The following is a 9,203-nucleotide window of genomic DNA, read 5'->3' as shown; positions in this document are numbered from 1 at the left end:
AGTTAAACCCCAGGTTTCTTTGGCAATGGAAGAATTGGCGCAGGGCTCGCCCCCCTGTCCCCGTCCCTCCCGCCTGCTGCCGCGGAGCCCCGGTCTGCCCGGAGCGGCCCGACGGGGAGGGCGCGGAGCCGCAGCCCTTACCTGGAGCCCCAAGGCGGCGAGTCGGGCCGTCTCTGCACCGCCGGTCCTGGTGCGGCCGCTTCCCCCGGGCGAGCAGGTCTGGAAGTCATTTCTACTTTCGGTTATCTAGCTTTATGATGGCTCCACAACACTCATACAGCTAGATAACCAAAGACAGAAACATCCCTCCGTCGGGGATGCCGGCCATCTGTCCGTCCGTCCGTCCGTCCGCTCCAGGATGCGGGCACGGCCGGGGCAGGGCGGCCGGGAGCTGCCACCGGGAACCACACACACATTAAAATTAAAAAAAAAAATAAAAAAAAAAAAAGAGAGAGAGAGAAAGAGAAAGAGAGAAAGATAAATACGAAGCGGAGAGAACGAGAAGCGGGGCAGAGCCACGGGGGCTCAGAGCCGAACCGCGCCGTACCGAGACAGGTCGGGCTGCGCTGAGCGGAGCCGAGCCAAGCCGAGCCAGGCAGGGTAGGGTAAGGCAAAGCAAGGCAGGGCAGGGCAGGGTCGCGGGGGCCGATCCGAGCCCGTCGGTGCCCATCCCGCCGGCCCGGCCCGACGAGCGCCACTCGCGCTCCCGCCCCGCTGCCCAACTTCTACTCCCCTCGCATGGTAATCGCCCCCTTTGGGAAGTGACGTCACGCCGCGCCCAGCCAATCCCCGGGCCCTCATTTAAATCAGCGCCCCCTTTCCCGCGCTTTCCAGGACGGGATGGGCTTTCCAGCGGCTCGGGGTGGGATGGGATGGGACGGGGCGGGCTCGGCACCGCTCGGCACGACACGGCACCGGGCGGGACCGGCCGCTCTCCTCCCGCCCGGCCTCTGCCGGGGGGCTGCGCCGAGGGTCGCTCTGCACCCCCCCGCCTCCTCCCGCCCCTACGTGCCCCCGCAGCAGCTTCGCAGGGCCGGCAGCGGAGCGGGAGAGGCAGGCAGCACCCACCCCTGCATGGCCCTGCACCCGCAACTAACTTCCCTCTCCCTGTCCTAGGCACTCCCCTCTCTCTCTTTCCTCTCTCTCCCTTTCAGGTCTCCGTCTCCCTTTCCCCTCTCTCTCTTTTTCTTCTCCCCTTCCCCTCTCCCATTTGCGCTCTCTCTTTCCCTGGCCTTTCCTTTCTCCCCACCTTTTCTCTTTCCATCCATTTTCTTTTCCTATTCCCGACCCCTTCTCCCTTTTCCCATTTTTCCCTCTCCTCGCCATGGTCACCCCTCCCCTGCCTCCACGTTCAGCGCACCTCCCTCACACCTTCTCCTCCCCAAACAATGCCCTCCCCGTCCGGGCTCCGCACCTGGGGGCAGCCCGAAGGGCCCCTTTTCGCCCAGCCAAACGCGGGGCCCGCCCGTCCCGAGACGTGTCCCGGGGGCTGGGGACGCACCCGCGATCCCCCACCGATCCTCTCTGCTCCTCGTTTCCCCTCCGTTTAAATTATTTCCCCTCCACGGTCTGCTATTTCCCGCACAGATTCATAACGCGATACGCATGTAGCGGCGAATTTGGCACGTACAAATAATAACAGCATCAATAATCAGACTAAAATGCCAGGAGGTAAATATGATTATCTGGGGTGCTTAACTGACCTGCTCCTCATAAAAAAAAAAAAAAAAAAATTGTAACCATCGCTGCTTCTGAACATCGCCTTCCTTTAAATCCCAGACAAGAGTAAAATGTGACCTGCTACAAAACGAGGGATCCGCGAAACGAAGCGATCGCGGCGGGAGCAGCCGCGGCAGAGCGCTGCCTGCCGGTCCCGCCGGCTCCGGCTCCCGGTGAGCTCTGCTCGGGTTATTTATTTCTGCCTCTCTTCGCCCTCCCCCTCCCCGCCATCCCCTTAAAAAAAAAAAAAATTAAAAATTAAATAAATAAAATCTACGATCTCAATCAGGCTAAAAGCTAAAGGACGAGGGCTGCCAGCCCTTCGCGAGCCGGTGTTGCTCCCCGCGCCCAGGCGAGCCCGGCCGCCCCTGCCCGGCTCCCGGGAACTGCAGGTTCCCTCCTGCCTCCTGCCTAACGAGAAACGGGCTCGGGGGTGCTCCGGCCGCCCCCACGGGGCTGGGGAAGGTGGAGAGAAATATTTTCTCCGTCCCCAACCCTTCACTGCCTTCCCCGCGGCCCGGAGGCGCTCGGGAGGGGGTTTGGCCGCGGTTTATTTTAATCTGCCCCGGAGACAGGGGGGAAAAAATTGCCACGAATCGGATCTCCTTAATTTTCGGGCCTTGGATTTTCTCTTAATTTATCGGTTTCGCTGTTAGGGTGGTCGCTGTCGGTGTGCTCGCGGCTGGGGCGGGGGAAGGCGCTCATGCACCCCACCGCCTCCGAGGGCGGCCCGGGGGCGCAGGGACGGTACAAGCGGGCACGGGGCCCAGGGGCCGGCCTCGGTTTCCCCCCATGGAGGAGGTCCCCGTACTCACCGCGGTGGCGGGGAGCAGCTTGGGGCGCCGCCGGCAGCTTCTCCCGCTCCCGGGGCCGTTCTGGCTGCGATGAGGTCCCTCTCCAGCCCCGCCACCCCTGCGGCAGCGGCGAGGGGGCCCGGGAGGGCAGAGCCAGCCCTGCTGAGCCGCAGCTCTGCCCGGCTGCCGCCGTGCAAGATCTCCCGCCCGCCGCGCCGAAACCCTGGGACGCCGTATCGCTCAGGCGAGGATGCTGCGGGTGAACCACCGCACCTCGCCGGGCTGCTCGGGGCTGGAGACGGGATCCCCTCTCTCTGCCGCTCAAAGGAGGTGATTTTCTTGGGAGAAATATATAGGATAATATTTTTTCCCTTATCCTTTCCGGCAATGCCTTGATCTGCTCGGAGCTCTCGCCTTGACCCTCTCCGTGCAGGCAGAGCCCCAGCACCTAGGAGAAAATACCTGGCACTTGGAGTATTTTGGTTCGTTTTAGGCTTTGGGTTTTGGGTTTGGGTTTTTTTGTTTCTTTGGGGGGGTTTGTTTGTTTTTGTTGGGGTTTTTTTGTGGGTTTTTTTGCGGGTTTTTTTTGCTATTTTGTTGGGTTTAGGGTTTTTTTTGCGGAGGGGGAAGGAGAGGTTGGGACTCTTTTTTGGTACAGTTTTAGCAGGATGCCTACAAAATGGCTCCTTGGCACAGGGCAAAGCACTAGCGAGCATCTTGGGGAGGATGCAGCGAGGGCTGCCCGTGTTCCGGAGCTCCGGTGGCTGCAGCGGGCATCGACCGGAGCCAGTCCGCCTGCTGCCTCACCCGAGCCGCCCACCTGGGCCGCAGGACCGTCCTTCCTCTGCACGCACTCATGAGAGGAAACAACCCTCGCGGCCCGACGGGACGGGGAGGGGCGGCGGTGCCGGCGTGGCTCTGGCCATGGTGCTGCACCGGCCCCGGGGCCCCGCGGGCCTTCCGCGTCCACCCGCGGGCAGGACGGTCCCGCCGCCCGCTCCCTCCTCCCGTGACCCCGCGCCGGGCAAGGCAAGAGGCCCCGTCGGCCGCACCTCGGAAGAGCCCGGTCACCGGGCCGCCCCTGAATTATTTAACGTGATCGCCCAGTAAAGAGTCCGCTGCCTTCCCCTCTTCTACGTCCTGCACGTCTGACGTCACTTTTCTTTAATTAGGAGAAGTTATTTTTAGCCAACCTGGAGTAACCCCCCGCGCCTCGCCGCCTCGAGCTGCATCTTCTCCTAATTGTTTTTTGGGGTTGTGCTTCTTTTTTTTTTTTTTTTCTTTTCTCCCCACCATCGGGGCTTGGCAAAGAAGCGGCAGCTCCCGACGGGCGTGAGGGAAACGCGTCGCTTTGCTTAGCAATTAAAAGCCGCCTCTGAGCAAGCCCCGGCGCCGAAAAGGCAAAGCGGCGGCGTCTCACCCCCGGCTGCTCTTTTCTCTCCGACCGTCGGGGCCGAGGCCCAGGCGGGGACTGTCCCGGACCCTCCTCACTCGGCGGGGCGAGGTGCTGCGCGGCCGGGGGCCGGGGGTGGAGGCACGTCGAGGGGATCCGGCCAGGTACGGGCTCTCAGGCCACCTGCACTGCTATGATTCGGGTTTCCTTAAGGCTGAGGCCTAAAATGCGTTTCACTTCCAGGGTGATACGGGAAAAAAAAAGCGCAAAACAAAACACAAAAAGCAAACAACAAACCCCAAGGAAATAATTATTCACGGAAAGGCAGGGAGCAGAAGGGAAGAATTAATGTGAGAAAAAAAAATTAAAAAAGAAAAAAAAGAAAACAAAAAAAAAAGAAAAATAAAAATAATAATCAGGGATGAAATAAAATGTATTTTTTAAAAAAAGCAAAGAAAAGGGATACAGCAAATGAAAAATGAAATAAATCCTCCAGCATCAGAAGCTGTACACGAGTAGCGGTAGCCACGCTGCTGCTTCTCGGCGGTAAATCCAAGCAGGGGAGCGAGACGCCCCTGTGCCCCCCTCCTCCCCCCGAAAAACAGGCCCAGCAGCAGTACCCGCTGCATCGGGAGGAAGAACTTCCCCGGGAACCCGAGATTTCTCCCACGGCCTAAAGCCTGAATGCCCAAGGAGGCTCGGCCTCATAAAAGCGTTTTATACGATGCAGCTTCTCCGGCCGGCGAACGGAGAGATTTGGGGGCAACTCGGCAGCACCCCGGCAGTGCTCGGCCCGGGCTCCCCTCCGCCCCGTCGGGACTCAGCCCGCCCCGGGCCCTGCTGTCGCGCTCCAATGTCCCAGGCAGACGGGGAGAGGCTGCCGGAGCAAACGCGTCTCCGGCAGCAAAAGCTCCCCCGTGTCTCCCACTCGTCCCCCGCGAAGGGTGAGCCGGGGCCACGGCGCGGCGCGGGGCGGTCCCGGTCCTGCGTGGTGCCGGCACCTGAAGGCGCCCAACTTTCCGGTGGGGACCGATCCAACTTCGTCTCCCCCCTCCCTTTCTCCCTGCCTCCCTCCTCCCCCTCCGGCAGCTGGTGTATCCCCCCCGGAGCAAACGTCTCCCCTGGCGCCCTCCCGCCTCCCCGGGGCCGCCCCGCCGAAGCGGCGATGCCCGGCCGCGACACTCACTCTGCTGCCGTGCGGAGGGCAGGACGGTGGTCCCCGGGCGAAGCGGGCGGCGGGGCCATTCCCCTCCCCGGGGCGGGCGGAGGGGCGGGCAAGGCTGCTCCCGGCCGAGCGGTGTCCCCCGCAGCCCCCAGCCCCGGGCGCGGGTCGGTGGGGGTGGCGGAGGCGGCTCTGCCCGCGCTCCGTGTGTCTTCCCGGCTGCTGCCGGTGCCGGCTCTGGTCGCTGGCCGGGAGCTGCCGCCGCCGGCAGGCTCTGCCCGCACTGACGTCAGCCCGGCAGCCGCCTATTCACTCCAACCATGGCGGAGAGGAGGAGGAGGAGGGAGAGGGGGAGGGGAGGAGGCGGGGGGAGGGAGGGGGAGAGGAGGAGGACGGGAGGAAGGCGGCGGTGGCGGCGGGGGCTGGTGGCTGGCAGGCTCCGCCGAGCAGAAAGCGCAGCCCCTCCGCCTCACCCCTTAATTACCCGCCGAGGACGGGGCTGCCCGGGGGAGGGGGGCCGTGTACCCCCTCCCTCCCCCCGGTGAGCCCCTCTGCCACCCACTCCCGCGGGGCTGCTGTGGCTTACCTGGCCGCCCAACCGGGCACCCCACTCTGGCCCCGGCTCTGGGGTGCACTTCTCCGGAGGGAGAGCCAGGGCTGGGCTCCCCCCCGCCGCTCGACCCCCTGTCGGCGGTGCCCCCTTCCCTTGAGGAACAGCCCCCAGTCACGGCGGACAGGGAAAGGGCTGCGGCCGCCCCTGCCCTCCGCTGCCCCGGGCACCTCCCAGCGCCCCGCGGCCACCTCCCCGGCCCCACACCGCTGTCCAAATGCTGAACTGACCCGCGAGTGTCCGGCACGGCACGGCACGGCACGGCACGGCACGGCCCGCCTGCGGCCGTCGGGCAGAGCCAGGGCACGGGCTGCCTCCGGGCCGTGGCCCCGGCCCTGGAAAGGGGGTCCTTCCTGGAGTCTTTTCGGGCCCACCCGTGCTATGCCGTGCCAATGTTCTCCCCGACGGACAGGCCGAGCCCCGGAGCCCGGTTCTCCCCGACAGCCGCAGCGCAGCGGCCGCAGCGAGCTGGGACCGGGACGAGGGCACGCAGGTACCGCCGGAGCGTCCCCACTCCGCTCCCCTCCGCTTCTATCGTCCTCACCGCCTTTACAGAATCACACACACACTGCACCACCTGCAGCCTCTGCTATAAGGCGAAAAAAGCCCTCCCCCCAAAAACACAACCACCCCCCCCAATCCCTCCTGGCACACCTTTACTTCGCTTCCGACCTCTCCTCCTCTTCCTTCCTGCGTTAAACCTGGCTCCTATTTTTTATCTCCGATTCACTCCACCGATGCCCCGGAGCGGCTCTGGGGAGTCTCTCGCCGCCCCGATGAATACACAGGGATCCCCAGACAGGTTTTCTATGTAGGAAAAAATAAACCGATCGAGCCCGAGAGATCTGCAACAGCCGAACATGCCGCCTCGCCTTTATATTCATGTATTTAAATTCCCCCGTTATTTTCCTTTTTGCATCTGCGAGTTGCCACGAAAGGAAATACAACCCCAAACGCCACCGCCAGCAGAAACTGTAGCTCGTTGCCAAATTCCGTCGTATTTTATTTTAAAAGCAATTAACACCATTAAAAAAAAAAAAGAAAAAAGAAAAAAAAAGGAAAAAGAGAGGGGGAAAAAAGCGCGTCTTCTCCTCTTCCAAGAGAGTGTAAGAAATCCTTTTGCTCACCCAGAGTCGAAAACCTAATGGCATTGTCGTTAAACACGAAAAGGAGAATATTAAGAAATTGCAACACTCCCTCCCGAGCTCTCCCCCCCCTCCCAGTTTATTTGCCCTAATAATTAATTCACAAGAGCTTAACTTCGGTGTAACCCCGGCGGTCTTTTCATTAAAAAATCCCCGCGTTTCCTATTGAATTAGCTCTGCTCCATTGTCGCTGAAATGAAGACGCCAAACCAACTTTTACCCTGAGCATTTTCTCACCAGCCCAAAGAAAAGTCTCTCTCCTTTTTCTTTTCTCCGATTTTTTCTTTCTTTTTCTCTCTCTTTTTTTTTTTTTTTTTAATTCAAGCACCCAGGCGATGGACGTGTCCTGCAATTTAACTACTTTCAAATTCTTTGTTCGGGTCCCACCGGGGCTCTATTGTCACCCTATTGAGAGAGCTTATTGCCAAGTCAAGCCTGAGCGAATTGAGACACGCACGGGAGGAGCCCCGGGGGCTGGGAGCGGGCTCCGTGGGCTGCTCGGCCCGGGGGGACCCCGGCCCAGCCCCGAGGGAGCGGGCAGGGCGCTGGGCAGGGGTTGCCTGCAGCCCCCGGGCCGGGATAACCGGCACCAATCTCCACAGAAACCACAGCCACCAAAGCAGCCCGGGCCCCGCAGAGCTCGGCCCGTTCGCTGGGACGGAGCAGCCCCGGGGATGGGCATCCCCCGGGATCGGGCTCCTTTGAACCCTCAAAGCATCCCCCGCAGCAGCGCCTGGGCTGAGGTACCACCGCTGCGGGAGGGAGAGGGACTTACCTCGGATGCCTGTGGTGCCGCCAGCCTCCTTCCCTCGCTGGTTCTCCCTTGATCCCGAAAAGGACGGTCCTCCCCTATCCTCATCCCACCCCCGACCCCTCCACCTCGGAGCCGGCTCCTGCCCGTCTCCCGTCGCCCTCTTCGCCGCTCACTTTGGGAGCTCCGGGGCTCGCTGCCCGAGCAGGAAAAAACCGGGATATTGGGGGATGCTTTTCTTTTCCCTTTTGCTTCTCCCTCTCCCGATTTCCCCCCAGCCTGGAAAAGGGGGTGCGAGCTGGAATAGGGAGGTGCGAGCTGCACGGAAGGGTTATTTCAGGAGAAAAAAACTGAAAGAGCAGTGCTGGGCACGGATTCTCACGTAAGCCCGTACGTCACCTATAAAAATTGCCCGTTTCTCTCCCGTTTCTTGGCTCCGGGGGGGTAGCTGAGGTATCTCTGCCTGTGGAGGGAGGGGGTGAAACCCCGATAAAACCGGCACTCCGGTAAAAACGTCCTGCTCCACCTGGGAGGGGAAGGCAGAGCCGGGGTTGCTGTAGGGCAGGGGCCGCTTCTTCGCATGCCCCTCTGTCCCGTGCTGATGTTTGACCGCCTCTTGTTCCCCCAAAACACCCACCTGGAGCCTTCCTCAACCTCTCGACGCCGGGGAGACGTGGAGGTTTACGGGGTCCAACGCCGATCGCACGTCAGGGCCGCGGCGGGGCGGGGGGAACATTGCGGCCGTCACATCCCCCTCCCCGCCGCGGTCCTCCTGTTGTGACCGACGGCCTCTCTACCATGTCCCGGGGGAAGAGGAAACCCTTGACCCCTGGCCCCGGGGGCAACGGGGTTAAACAAAGTCCCACCGCCCCATTATCCGACCGACAGCATCGAGTTCCCGGCGGGGAGTGGGGTCTCCAAGAAGTGGGGGAGAAGTCGCATCTCCCACCTCCCGTCCCGACCCCGACGGGGCGCACCGGGACGGGGATGCTTCCCCGACAGACAGACAGAAAAACAAAAAGCCTAGGAAAGAAAAAAAAAAAAGACTATACACACCACATTTCGACTTATGCATTGCAGCCATCTCTGCTGAAACGGTGGATTTTTGAGGTTATTTCGGGTTGTTTACGGCGGTGTTTTTTTTTAATACAGGGGTGCTATGCATTTCCGAACCTCCCTCTCTGCTTGTACCCGAGTGAACCATAGGCAGCACTGGCCCGGTCCTGCCTGTGGACAATGCAGCGGAGCTCGTTGTCATCAACCCTCCCCAGGGCACTGCCGCGAGAAGCATTTCGAGGAGAATTAAATTTTTTTTATTTCCGCTTTGGAGAGAGGGGGAATTTTTGTGATGCAGAGGGGTTGGATTTTTTTTTAATTTAATTTTTCGCTACCCCGATAAAAATAAGTAGATAAAAGACCCCAAATAAGAGGAATCAGTGTTAATATAATGCAACCGAAGGGAGAACAAGTGCACCGAGGTCCTTCCCCAGAGCCACCCTGTAGCCGGGGGTTCCCAAACACTTCCTCGCTTCGTCCCAGGGCAGCTCATGGCTTTTCCCTCCTGACCAGAGCACCCGCAGCATTGGAGCATCCCTCTTGCCGGCTCTGCACCCCATGCGCCCCCAAACT

General features: G+C 61.1%; 1 long non-coding RNA gene across 4 annotated transcripts in view; it reads right to left on the bottom strand.

Annotated features, from left to right (window-relative positions):
* The window catches only part of LOC108492632, a 43,607-nt gene extending 35,160 nt beyond the window's left edge, over positions 1-8,447 (bottom strand). For 2 of the 4 annotated variants that reach the window (XR_001873179.1, XR_001873176.1), the window contains exons 1-3: positions 7,599-8,447; positions 6,333-6,819; positions 142-391 (exon numbers count right to left, since the gene is read on the bottom strand). This is a non-coding gene — a long non-coding RNA (uncharacterized LOC108492632). The remainder of the gene's footprint in view (positions 1-141; positions 392-6,332; positions 6,820-7,598) is intronic. The other 2 variants (XR_001873177.1, XR_001873178.1) reach the window with 2 other exon arrangements.
* Positions 8,448-9,203: the final 756 nt, after the last annotated feature.

This window comes from Lepidothrix coronata, unplaced genomic scaffold, assembly GCF_001604755.1.
Source record: "Lepidothrix coronata isolate B3197 unplaced genomic scaffold, Lepidothrix_coronata-1.0 Scaffold11, whole genome shotgun sequence".
In the NCBI taxonomy this organism is placed as follows: domain Eukaryota; kingdom Metazoa; phylum Chordata; class Aves; order Passeriformes; family Pipridae; genus Lepidothrix; species Lepidothrix coronata.
The sequence above is the reverse complement of the archived record's forward strand: the minus strand, read 5'-3'. Positions and strand labels throughout refer to the sequence as shown.